Below are 13,196 nucleotides of genomic sequence, written 5' to 3'. Positions count from 1 at the left end.
AGTGCAATACTTTCAATAAATTATCTCTGGTTGGTCATACTACACCATTATAGTCAGTTTTATCCTGAGGTGGTTTGCCAACTTGAGTTTCTGGATGGGAGTGAGCTTGTGCCATTGTTTTTCCATGTGAACAAACTGGATCCAGCCCAGCCACTTGCGGAACCTATTCATATAGGATTTTCGCTGGTATTGACCTCTCTATCTCTTGAGCGTCAATACTGTCCAGTAAGAGTCCATCTCATATTCACGTGGTGGGTTTGATAATAATTCTTCATCCTTTTCACTGGTGGTTGGAGAAGTTTCACCTTTTCTATGGACTTTTAATTGGACTATGATCATCTTCATTGTTAGATATATATTTATTTACAGTACATACTTGGTTTGGCGCTGCCCCTTCTTTTATATCATATGTATGTATACATGTTGATCATATCCCCCCCTTATGCATTTGTACATAATGATCATATCCCCCCTTAATTGCCTCTTCTCAAGAGAGGATAAATTCAGTTCCTCTAATCTTTCCTTATAGCTGAGCTCCTCTATGCCTCTTATCAGTTTGGTTGCCCTTCTCTGCACTTTCTCCAGTTCCCAGATACCTTTTTGAGAACTGGTGCCCAAAACTGAACTGCAATTCCAGATGAGGTCTTACTAATGATTTGTACAGGGGCAAAATGATATCTCTCTCTCTGGAGTCCATACCTCTCCTAATACAAGAAAGAACTTTGCTCATTTTGGAAACCACAGCTTGGCATTGCATGCTATTATTCAGCTTATGATCTACCAGAGCACCCAGATCCTTCTCCACCATTGTCTCCCCCTAGTATGTATGATGCATGGACATTTTTAGCCCCCATGTGCATAACCTGTGACGTTACCAGCCCTATCCACTTACATGGCTGGGAATCCTGGGAGTGTGGCGTGAGCGGCATATCACCGTACTGACAGGTTTGTTTAGTTCAACAGCTGATGCGCAACAATAGATGGAGATGTTCATTCTAAATGATGCTAGATTTTTTTTTTAATAAAGAACATGGCAAAAACTTGTGGGTATTTAAATGACTTTTTTTTGTAAATGAGTAACCTGTAGGCCCCCCTACTGGAAGTCTAGAGATCACATTTTAAAGGCACTGAGTGACACCACTGATGAACACAGGAGGTACAGAGATCACATTGGAAGGCACTCAGAGTCAGCGATGATACTGGGAACATCAGTACTACATTAATCAGCCTGGAAGACACTGGGAGACTACATTGGGAATACTGGGGGACTGGAGATCACACTAGAAGACAATGGAGAAGACACTGGAAACACTAGAGGAAAAAAGATCACACCTAAAGACACTGGTGAAGACACTGGAAACAGTGGAGGTACAGCGATCACACTGGAAGGCTTTGGGAGACACTACAGAGAACACAGGAGGTACATGGATCACATTGGAAGACACTCAGAGATGACACTGGGAACATTGGGGCTACAGAGCTCACACTGGAAGTCACTGGAGATGACATTGGAACACTGGAGAAAAAGAGATCACAGCAGAAGGCACTGGAAGATGACACTGGGAACATCAGAGCTACATAAATCACACTGGATGGAACTGAGAGATTAACCTGAGAATATTGGAGGGCTTGAGATCACTCTGGAATACACTGGGAACACTGGAGGTATGGAGATTAAACTAGAAGTCAGTGGGGATGACACTGAGAACACTGGAGGTACAGAGATCATATTGGAAGGCAGTGGGGGATGACAGTGAGAGCACTGGAGGTCCAGAGATCACATCAGAAGGCACTGGGAGACAACACTGGTAACACTGGAGTTAAAGGGATCAAGCTGGAAGCCACTGGAGATGACATAGGGGACATTGGAGTAAGGAAATTACATTGGAAGACACTAGGAGACAAAACTGGGAGCCCTTAAGGTATGTAGATCACACTGGAAATCACCAGCAGATGAAATTAAGAACACTGGAGGTACAGAGATCACAGTGGAAGACACAGAGAACCCTGAAGGTATAGAGATCACAATGGAAGGCACTGGAGAAGACACTGAGAACCCTGAAGGTATAGACATCACAATGGAAGGCACTGGAGAAGACACTGAGAACCCTGAAGGTATAGACATCACAATGAAAGGTAATGGGAGACTACACAAAGAACACTGGAGTTATAGAGTCTATACTGGAAATCACTGGAAGATGACATTGGGAGGCACTGAAAGACAACAATTAGAACCCTGGAGATACAGAAATCATACTGGAAGGCACTGGGGATGACACTTGGAATGCTGGAAGACTGGAGATCATACAGGAGGCATTTAGGTCATAGTAAGCAATTTCAGTCCAGGACAGGAGCCTGTACAACTATTGCCAATTGAAAGGAAGGCCGAAGCTCCCCTTTAGGTTATGCAAAATGAACCTTCTGTAAAAACAAATGATTATAAAAGTAATATAAAACAAATATAGAGAAATTTACTCCTGTAGCTCAATATACTGATGACTATACATCAGGGGCAAAAAACGGCATTTAACATTTTTCGGCATGGCAGGCCTTGCAGGCTAACAGCTAGTAGTGGACACTAGGGAGATCCCAGCCATTGCTCCTCTGCATACATTGCCATCTATAACAGGAGGCACACCGCTCTGTGCACCAAACCCAATAACATGGCAAACTTTTACACAAGCCAAAATGTTCACATGGCTGGGAAGACTCTGCCAATCCAGAATCAATACAAAATAACAGAGAGGCCGGAGAGGAACCAATCATGCCAACTGTGACAGATCCTGAGAGCCATGTTCAGAGGACACCTTCTGTACTGCCTGTCCTTGTCCTTCCATCTTTCCTCCCCCATCCCTTCCTTCCATGCCCTCTTCTTCCTTCCTTCCTCCCTTCCTTCCTGTATTTCTCTCGCTTTCCTTCCCTTCCCTCATCCCTACCTTTCATCACTCTTTCTTTCTTTCTTACCTTCCTCCCTTCCTTCATCTTTTTTACCCTGTATATATATTTCCCTCATCCCTTTCATTCACCCCCTTATCCCCTCGTCTCTCCTTCCCATTCCTTTCATTCATCCCTTCCACTTCCTTCATTCATCTTTTTCCCTGTATACCTCTCTCTCCTTTCCTTTCCTCTCATTCTCTCCCCCACTTATTTCCTTTCTTCCTTCCTTCCTCTCTCTCCCTTTTTCCATCCTTTATTTCTCTCTTTCCTTCATCTCTCTCTTCCTCCCTCCCTCTCTTTCTTTCTTTCTCCATCACCCCTTATTTGTCTCTTTTCCTTCCTTTCTCTCTCTTCTTCCTCCATTCATCTCTTTCTCCCTTGCCCTACCTTCTTTCCTCCCCATCCTTTCCCTTTCCCCTTCCCCCTTTTTCCTTTCCTTCCTTTTCCCTTTTTCATTTCCCTTCCTTTTTCCTTTTTTCCTTTTCTCTCCCTTCCTTTTCCCCTTTTCCTTTCTTTCCTTTTCATAGTTACATAGTTACATAGTTACATAGTAAGTGAGGTTGAATAAAGACAATAGTCCATCTAGTTCAACCTGTGTAGGTGTGTGTGGCCGTAATCATCTCACATACCCCTGAATGTTCTGATCCTTGAGATGTAAGTCTAAGAGTCTTTTGAAAGCCACCATACTTCCCGCAGAAACCACCTCTTGTGGTAGAGAATTCCACAATCTTGTAGCCCTAACAGTAAAGAACCCCCCACGTTGCCTGTGGTTAAAACGCTTCTCCTCTAATCGCATTGTATGCCCTCGAGTCCTCATGCAATCCCTTCAAATGAACAGCTTTTTTTCTAAGCTGGGATCCCCATTAAGATATTTATAAATTGCTATCATGTCCCCCCTCAGACGTCTCTTCTCCAGGGAGAATAAATCGAGCGATTGTAGACGCTCTTCATAGTCAAGGTCCTCCAATCCCCTAATTAGTTTAGTTGCCCTTCTCTGGACTCTCTCCCTTTTTCCTTTCCTTCCTTTACCCCTTCCTTCTTCTCTCTCTTTCCTTACTTATTTCCTTTATTCAATCATTCTTTTCCTTTTCCTCCCTTCCTTCCTTCCTCCCTTCCATCCTTCCTTCCCTCGCTCTCGCTTCCCTTTACAAAGCAGCAGTCAGAATATTGGAGGAGAGAATAGTTTTCATTAAACTTTTTGGAATCTGTGTTATAGTTTTTTCTGGAATCATTTGAACATTTCCCCCCCAGCAACTCTCAGGCATGAAAGTCGACAAGTGAGAAGTGTCAAGGCAGCTGTGCCAGCCACATGTCACTTTTATTAGCTCTATATGTGAGCCAAACTTGCCTGTCTCAGTTACAAAACTTTGATAAGATCCATGAGGCTGTGATGAGGAGCTTTGAAGCCCGAGTTTGGCTAATAAGTACAGATGTTACAATTATACACGCAGATAGGAAATCTTTCTGAGCAACACACAGTTCAGTTGGAATTAAAGTATATTTATGTCCAATCGCTACATTCTTTAACACATTAATGTCATTTCTAAAGTCATTTTCAATCTCATGGGATCTGCAGTTTTTATTAAAATAACCCCGGGGATCCTGCCACGAAGGTCATTATTCCAGCACTTCCTGTTATAGGGTGACAACACCCTGTGTCTGTCTCCCACCTGTTCTTCCATGTTGCCACACTGGCCCACAGCTTTGTAACAGTGGCCGTTTGAACACACATTACACAGGCATGGTCCACTCTTATCACCACCCTGAGAAATGACATGCAGCCATTGTTGGAGGGCACATGGAGAGGAAGTGGTTGCAAAGAGTCCTGGGTTGGGGGGAACTGGGGTGGTGTGTGTGCTGCCTGTAACCTGAAGAGGGGGGGGGGAGTAGCTGGGAGTTTAGGGGGCTAGGGTGGTCAGTGTGCTGCCTGTCACCTTTGGGGGGAGGGGAAGCTGGGGTGGTGTATGTGTGCTGCCTGTCACGTCGGGGGGAGGGGGGGAGGGTTTGCTGGGGTGGTGTCTGTGTGCAGCCTATTACCTCTGGGGGGGGGGGGGTGTTGTTTCAGCCTGTCACATCCTGGTGGTGTGTAGCTTGTCACCAATCTTGTGTGTATGCGCTGCCCCTGTCACCTGGGGGGGGGGGGGCTGCCTCATCCTATCATGGGGGGGGGGTGCTGTCTCAACCTATCATATCTGAAGGGTGGGGGGGGCGTGTACAGCCTGTCGTCGGTCTTGTGTGTGCGCGCCACCCCTGTCACCTGGGGCGTTGCTGCTTCAACCTGTCACATCTGTGGGGTAGAGGTGGGGGCGTGCACAGCCTATCACCTCTGCCCCCCCCCCGGTCCTCCTCCCTCCCCTTCTCCTTCTTCCCCTTCTCCCTTTTTTATTTCCAAAGGGAAATAAACCACAGAGAGGAAAGGGAGTATTAATGCTGGCACAAAGGGAGCGGGCGCCCTCTGGTGGTGGGAGAGTGGCAGTGCAGGTTATGTTGGCTTTGCTCTCCTGCTGCCCAGCCACTGCCGCATAGCCCGGTACCCCAACAAGCCATGGACCGGCACCGGTGGTTGGAGACCCCTGGGCTAACATACACAGATGCACCAGATTTTGCACTCTCCAGTTTTAGTAAATCAACCCCAATATGCCAAAGGAGAACAATGCCCAAAGGGAGGGTTTGGGCCCAGGACAGCCATTTTGTGGAATACTATAGATGGTGGATACAAACAACGTGAACAAACATTTTTGATTTTGGATCTATAATGGAATCAAATTGAGATAGTGAAACTTAGATCTGTGATCTTTACTGTTCCCCCTTTTCAGGGATACCCTTGGGAGACAACATCTTCCTTTTACATGGAAGAAATCCATATATACTTCTATGTTGGAAATTGGGCCTGTTGGGCCCTCTAGAACCCAATCTAGTGGAAAGTCCTGTGAGGACCAATAATGCCCTCTTGTGCTCCCCTGGCTAAACACTCCCTTGGGACATTGTTCTCCTTTGACACATTGTGGCATTCAGCTGTATCTTACTGTAAAGAAAGTTCTGGACAGGACGACCCCTTCCTGTTCCAACTTATCCACCATCATGCCCCTCTGATGAAGATTTTCTGAAAAGTTGAAATGCGTTGGAGTTTAATCTACTCACATGTGGTTGTTACCTGTAGATGTGAGGATGGTCTCTGTGTATATATATATATATATATATATATATATATATACCCTTGTGGTGGATCAGCTGCTGATTTTACATGATGATTTAAATGAATGTGTATTAATACATTTGTATTTTTAGACTATAGTGTGTGTGAGTGCCTAAAAAGTCCCTAAACTCCGTCAATTGAGCAGTAATTATAGGTGGTTGAGCCATGAATTTATCACCTCCCCCCACTTAACCCAACACAGCAGCTGGCAGACGTTGTACAAATATTGCAGCACTTTTCATTGTGGGCGTGTTAAACATGATGCCCCCTCTTGCATTCCGTGGGCAGAACCGGTACCAAACATGATCCATTCAATCGAATGGGGACAAATCACAAAGCTTGTTCACACATGTGGACAGGGGAGCAGTAAATATACAGTATCTCACAAAAGTGAGCACACCCCTCACATTGTTGTAAATATTTTATTCCATCTTCTCATGTGACAACACTGAAGAAATGACATTTTGCTACAATGTAAAGTAGTGACAGTACAGCTTGTATAACAGTGTAAATTTGCTGTCCCCTCAAAATAACTCAACACACGTCCAAATTGGGACCAAAGTGTCAATATTTTGTGTGGCCACCATGATTTTCCAACACTGCCTTAACGGTTAACCCTCTTGGGCATGGAGCTCACCAGAGCTTCACAGGTTGCCACTGGAGTCCTCTTCCACTCCTCCATGATGACATCACAGAGCTGGTGGATGTTAGAGACCTTGCGCTCCTCCACCTTCCGTTTGAGGATGCCCCACAGATGCTCAATAAGGTTTATGTCCCGAGACATGCTTTGCCAGTCCATCACCTTTGCCGTCAGCTTCTTTAGTAAAGCAGTGGTCGTCTTGGAGGTGTGTTTGGGGTCGTTATCATGTTGGAATACTTCCCTGCGGCCCAGTCTTCGAAGGGAGGGGGTCAGGCTCTGCTTCAGTATGTCACAGTACATGTTGACATTCATGGTTCCCTCAATGATCTGTAGCTCCCCAGTGCTGGCAGCACTCATGCAGCCCCAGACCATGACACTCCCACCACCATGCTTGACTGTAGGTAAGACACACTTGTTTTTGTACTCCTCTCCTGGTTGCCACCACACACGCTTGACACCATCTGAACCAAATAAGTTTATCTTGGTCTCATCAGACCACAGGACACAGTTCCAGTAATCCATGTCCTTAGTCTGCTTGTCTTCAGCAAACTGTTTGTTGGCTTTCTTGTGCATCATCTTTAGAAGAGGCTTCCTTCTGGGACGACAGCCAAGCAGACCAATTTGATGCAGTGTGCGGCGTATGGTCTGAGCACTGACAGGCTGACCCCCCACCCCTTCAACCTCTGCAGGAATGCTGGCAGCACTCATACGTCTATTTCCCAAAGACAACCTCTGGATATGACGCTGAACATGTGCACTCAACTTCTTTGGTCGACCATGGCGAGGCCTGTTATGAGTGGAACCTGTCCTATTAAACCGCTGTATGGTCTTGGCCACCGTGCTGCAGCTCAGTTTCAGGGTCATGGCAATCTTCTTATAGCCTAGGCCATCTTTATGTAGAGCAACAATTCTTTTTTTCAGATCCTCAGAGAGTTCTTTGCCATGAGGTGCCATGTTGAACTTCCAGTGACCAGTATGGGAGAATGAGAGCAATAACACCAAATTTAACACACCTGCTCCCCATTCACACCTGAGACCTTGTAACACTAATGAGTCACATGACACAGGGGAGGGAAAATGGCTAATTGGGCCCAATTTGGACATTTTCACTTAGGGGTGTACTCACTTTTGTTACCAGCGGTTTAGACATTAATGGCTGTGTTGAGTTATTTTGAGGGGACAGCAAATTTGCACTGTTATACAAGCTGTACACTCACTGCTTTACATTGTAGCAAAGTGTCATTTCTTCAGTGTTGTCACATGAAAATATATAATAATATATTTAAAAAATGTGAGGGGTGTACTTACTTTTGTGAAGTACAGTAGGTGGTTGAACCATGGTTTCACCACCCTCTTACCTAACACAGTAACCGTACATACATACACTATATTGTCAAAAGTATTGGGACACCTGTCTTTACGTGCACATGAACTTTAATGACATCCCTAACAGATCCTCATCGGCATCAATAGACCCCCCAGCAGAATTAAATTCCCCAGCAACAATAAATCTCTCAGAAGCAATAGACCCAGAGGAACAAAATATCCCCTCCCAGTAACAATAGATCCACACCAGAAACAATAGACTGCATCAGCAACAAAAGACACCCCCAGCAACAATAGATGCCCCTGCCAAAATAGACGACCTCCCACCTCCACACACCAGCTAACAACAATAGACCCCTCCCTCAAAGGTAGATCCCTCCCAACCACATAAGACCCCCCTAGCAACATAAGATCTCCCTACCAACAATATATATATATATATATATATATATATATATATATATATATATGAATGGCAGCTGAATGTTTCCAACCAACAAGTAAACCCCGCTAAATGTTGAAAAATACTAACTGCTCAGCTCCCCGAACTACATATCCTGGACGGCAGGCAGTAGGAATTGTGCATCCCTGCGCCTGGCGCCAAGATGTAATTTCTAGTCGCCATGGCGTCTGGGAATTGTCCAGCCCTGGTCTAACCCTTCACCCACTTACAATGTACTAAAACAGATCCCTATCAGCATCAATAGACCCCCCCCCCCCCCCAGCGGCATTAGATTCCCCAGCCCTTCACCCACTCAGAATGCACTAAAAGCAGAGACAGCCAGGCGATTAGCTTTTTCCAGCAGCACTCTATGTTTCTATTTGGACCGCTTTCCATTAGCAGCCTGCAGTTGATGAGCACATTTGTAAGTCGAAAACGTCTCCGATTTTTTATTTTTTTTTCCCCTCCTTGCCATTCTCGGCATGCTTGGAAAAAAACATGCATCTCTTCGTATTAATGATCCCCCAAGTCTCGGCATCGCTGTTTATAAAGACGCAGGAGTACACCTCATGAAAATTTCTAAAAACAAATTGGAATCTATTTGCAGTTCCGCTGATGAACCAAATTGCTTCTCTTTTATTGCTTTTTTTTCCAGCACAGATTCATTATGTATCTCCGAAAGAAAAAAAAAGGAATGCATTCGCTCAAAACTCTTCTCCTAAAAAACTTTATTCAAATAAGGAAATGAAGCCGTTCCGACATGGGCCATCCGTTTCTTCATACAGTTCTCTCTGCTTGTATTTAGTCGCCTGAAAAGCAATTATTTTTTTTAATATTGTCATATTTACAGAAATCACCAAAAATAGACAAGGACAATGCTGAGGACGCCAGGACCGGATATTGCAGCCTTCTTCTGATCCGGTATGAACATTTATACCTAGGTTCCGTTCACACTTCTTCGACTTGTCATGCAACTTTGGATGCTAAAGTCGCATGACAAGTCACACCCCCATCTTTTCCCAATGACAGCTGTTCAAATATGTGCAACTTAACCACTTCTTGGACCGGAAAGGATTTGCCCCCTTAACCACTTAAGCCCCGGATTATTTGGCTGCTCAAAGACCAGGGCCTATTTTGCGATTAGGCACTGCATGAATTTAACGGACAATTGCGCGGTCGTACGACGCTGTACCCAAATGAAATTGACGTCCTTTTTTTCCCACAAACAGAGCTTTCTTTTGGTGGTATTTGATCACCTGTGCGATTTTTACTTTTTGCGCTATAAACAAAAAAAGAGCAACAATTTTGAAAAAATAACAATATTTTTCACATTTTTTGTATATGAAATTCTCCAAAAAAAAAAATGTAAAAATCTAAATTTTTTAACATTTTAGGCCAATTTGTTTTCTGCTACATATTTTTGGTAAAAAAAATTGCAATAAGCATGTTTTGATTGGTTTGCACAAAAGTTATTGCATCTACTAACTACGGGAAAGATTTATGTCATTTTTATTGTTTTTTTTTTTTCTAGTAGTTGCGGCGATCAGCGATTTTTAGCGGGACTGCGACATTGCGGCGGAAAGATCGGACCCCTAACTGACTTTTTTGACACTTTTGGGGGGGGACCAGTGACATTACTACAGTAATCAGTGCTAAAAATGTGCACTGTTACTGTAACAATGACCCTGGCAGGGAAGGGGTTAACAGTTTGGGTGATCAATGGGTAAAATGTGTACCTAGGGGCGTGTTTCTAACTGTGGGGGGCGTGGCTTGTGAAATGATCACAGAGACCTATGATCCTATATAGAAGGATCACAGGCGCTCTGTGATCATTCCAGGGAGAAGAACGGTCGGCTGTGTTTACAACATCTGACTGTTCTTCTCTCTCAGCGGGGAGCGATCGCGGGTGTCAGACGGCAATCGGAACCATCTGACCCGTGCATCGGAGTCCCTGCTGACAAACGTGCTCTCCCCCTAGCTGCAGGCGCGCGACCGACATATACCTACGTCGGTTCCTGCAGGATCATCTGCCTGCCGCAATATATCGGCGGTCATTCACTGGTTAAAGTCGCAGCGACTTTAAAAAGTTTCCTGTGCTACTTTATTCTGACTTTCATGCCATAGACTGCAATGTAAACCCTTGAAAGTCACATGAAAGTCACATCTGAATGGTATACTGTGCAACTTGTGTGCAACAGTTGTCCATTTTCATTGGTCAAAGCCAAAGTTGCATCCAAGTTGTACCTGTCCAAAGTTGTGTCAGAGTTGCACTCCAAAGTCGCGCAACTTTGGGGTCATACATGTGTGAATGGGGCCTTAAAGTGGTAGTAAACCCAGGAGCCTGCATTCACTATATCTGGTCTCCAGATGGGGTATATGGATGATCGAACGGTTCGGGTCGACCATCGGTTCGACCCGAACATTGGGTGTTCGAAATTCGGCCGAATTCCGAACTTTTTGCTGAAAAAAGTTCGGAATTCGGCAACCAGAACCGACCAAAATGCAATGGGACAGGAAATGGGCTTTAAAAGCCTGTGATTGGACCAGAACCATCAGTAAAAGCCAAATGAGGGGGCAGGAGAATGCTAGGAATGTGATTGGAGTGACTAGGGGGTCCAGAGGCATATCATTAGTGAATACACCCCCCGGTATATAAGATAGCCCCGCCAAATTCCTAGCATTGTAATACAGGGCTGTGAAAGAGAGTGGAAGCAGTTCTGTTACTTCTGCTTCAAAAGTGTCATTTAGCAATTATTAGTGTGAGGAAAGGGATATCTAGTGTAGTTAGGGTGCCATTTTCCACTATAGTTAGATTCAAAAATCTAGTTTCTGTAGGGAAAGTGTTAAGTGCCAGGGTGACCGTAGTGTAGTGTAGGGTGAACTGACTGACTGCTATAACAGGGTGACCAAACCCTTCCATGTCAGGCTGACCGCTATAGAGAAAAGATTGTTTCTCTTAGGTCACTTATAGAACAGGGATATGGCTTCTCTCCTGTCAGCCTGCTTTTTGCTGCAGGCGTTTATAGGGCTTCTTTGAGGACATGTTTGGAGTCAGGCATGACATCTGAAATTCTGCATAGGGGTATATATACACACACATGTATGTATATATGCACATACACATATATAGGTGCTAATGAAATAATTAACAGGCATATGGCTCCGCTCCTATCACACCTATATGTGTGTATGTGTATAATTCATATAAGTGTGTGTGTATATATACCCCTATACAGAAGTTTAGATGTTTTGCCTGCCTCCAAAGACCCCAAAAAAATGCCCAAAAAAACGCCTTCGCCAAAAAAAAAAAGCCCAGGTGTGTTATTGCAGGCGTTTTTTTTGGTAGTTTTTTGGGGTCTTTGGAGGCAGGCAAAACATCTGAACTTCTGTATAGGGGTATATATACAAACACATGTATGTATATATACACATACATATATATAGGTGTGATAGGAGCGGAGCCATATGCCTGTTAATTATTTCATTAGCACAAGCATAGTGTTCTGCTATTTTCACGATAGATAGATAGATAGATAGATAGATAGATAGATAGATAGATAGATAGATAGATAGATAGATAGATAGATAGATAGATAGATAGATAGATATGATAGGGGAGGAGGAAGGGAGAGAATAAGCAATAGATAGATAGATAATTAGATATATAGATGGGCGGATAGATAGATAATTAGATATGTAGATAATGAAATAGATAGATAGATAGATAGATACGATAGATACGATAGATACGATAGACGGACAGACATAGGCTCAGGTTCTCCTCCTATCTGCAGATCCCTCTTCGGCCTGGCCGGTCATATTGTCTAACAAGTGGACTCCTGGCAGCCTTTCAGCAGACTACATTGCTCCTCTCTCTCCTTTCTCTTTTCCCTTTCAGTAGATTGTTTAACAATACATGGGGAAGAGAAATCCTCCAGTGTCCTTTAATGATCATTTTCCTGGATAACAAATACCTCCATGAAAGGGATTGCAGGTAATTACAGAAAAGGCTCTCCGCTCTGATAGACCATTCTGAACCAGGGGGCCTGCAGGAGATACGTGAAACAAAGACAACACTTCAGAAATATCTCCATTTCTCTCTGGCATGACTTATTCCAAATGATATTTAAATGGTTTCGGTAGTGCCGCAGCACCTGGCTATCACTTAAGAAAAAAAAAAGTATTAATAGCGCTGCAAATTTCTATGAAAGGAGCAGTTATTTATAAATAATAACACTGACTACGGAGATTTCATTACCTGTTAATATATCGAGCCTTGTCGCATACCCTTTTAGTAAAAATAAAAAAGGTATTGAATATTTAATCTGTTTTTTAATGTGCCGGAAATAAAGTATGCAAATTGCAAAGTGAATTTCAGTTTCATTTGCAAGGCCTTATTTAATTGTCGCTTCCCCATACCGCTGGAAGGCACAGCGACATTGGAGAGGCCGTGTAAGAGAGGTGACCAAGTTCAACCTCATGAAATTGCTTTAACCTGCATTCAGAATAGTCCTGAAGATAAGAGTCTCGTGAAAATGGAAAGTGAAGATGAAGCCGACACATTAATATACATGTGCCTTATGGAAAGAGTATCGTAGAGTGGCGGAGGCTTCCAAGCCATCGGCTACATCCCTTATTTTGTTTATTAAAGTGGA

Source organism: Pelophylax lessonae (assembly GCF_965119305.1).
Source record: "Pelophylax lessonae genome assembly, chromosome: 7".
NCBI lineage: Eukaryota > Metazoa > Chordata > Amphibia > Anura > Ranidae > Pelophylax > Pelophylax lessonae.
This window is presented reverse-complemented; position numbering follows the sequence as displayed.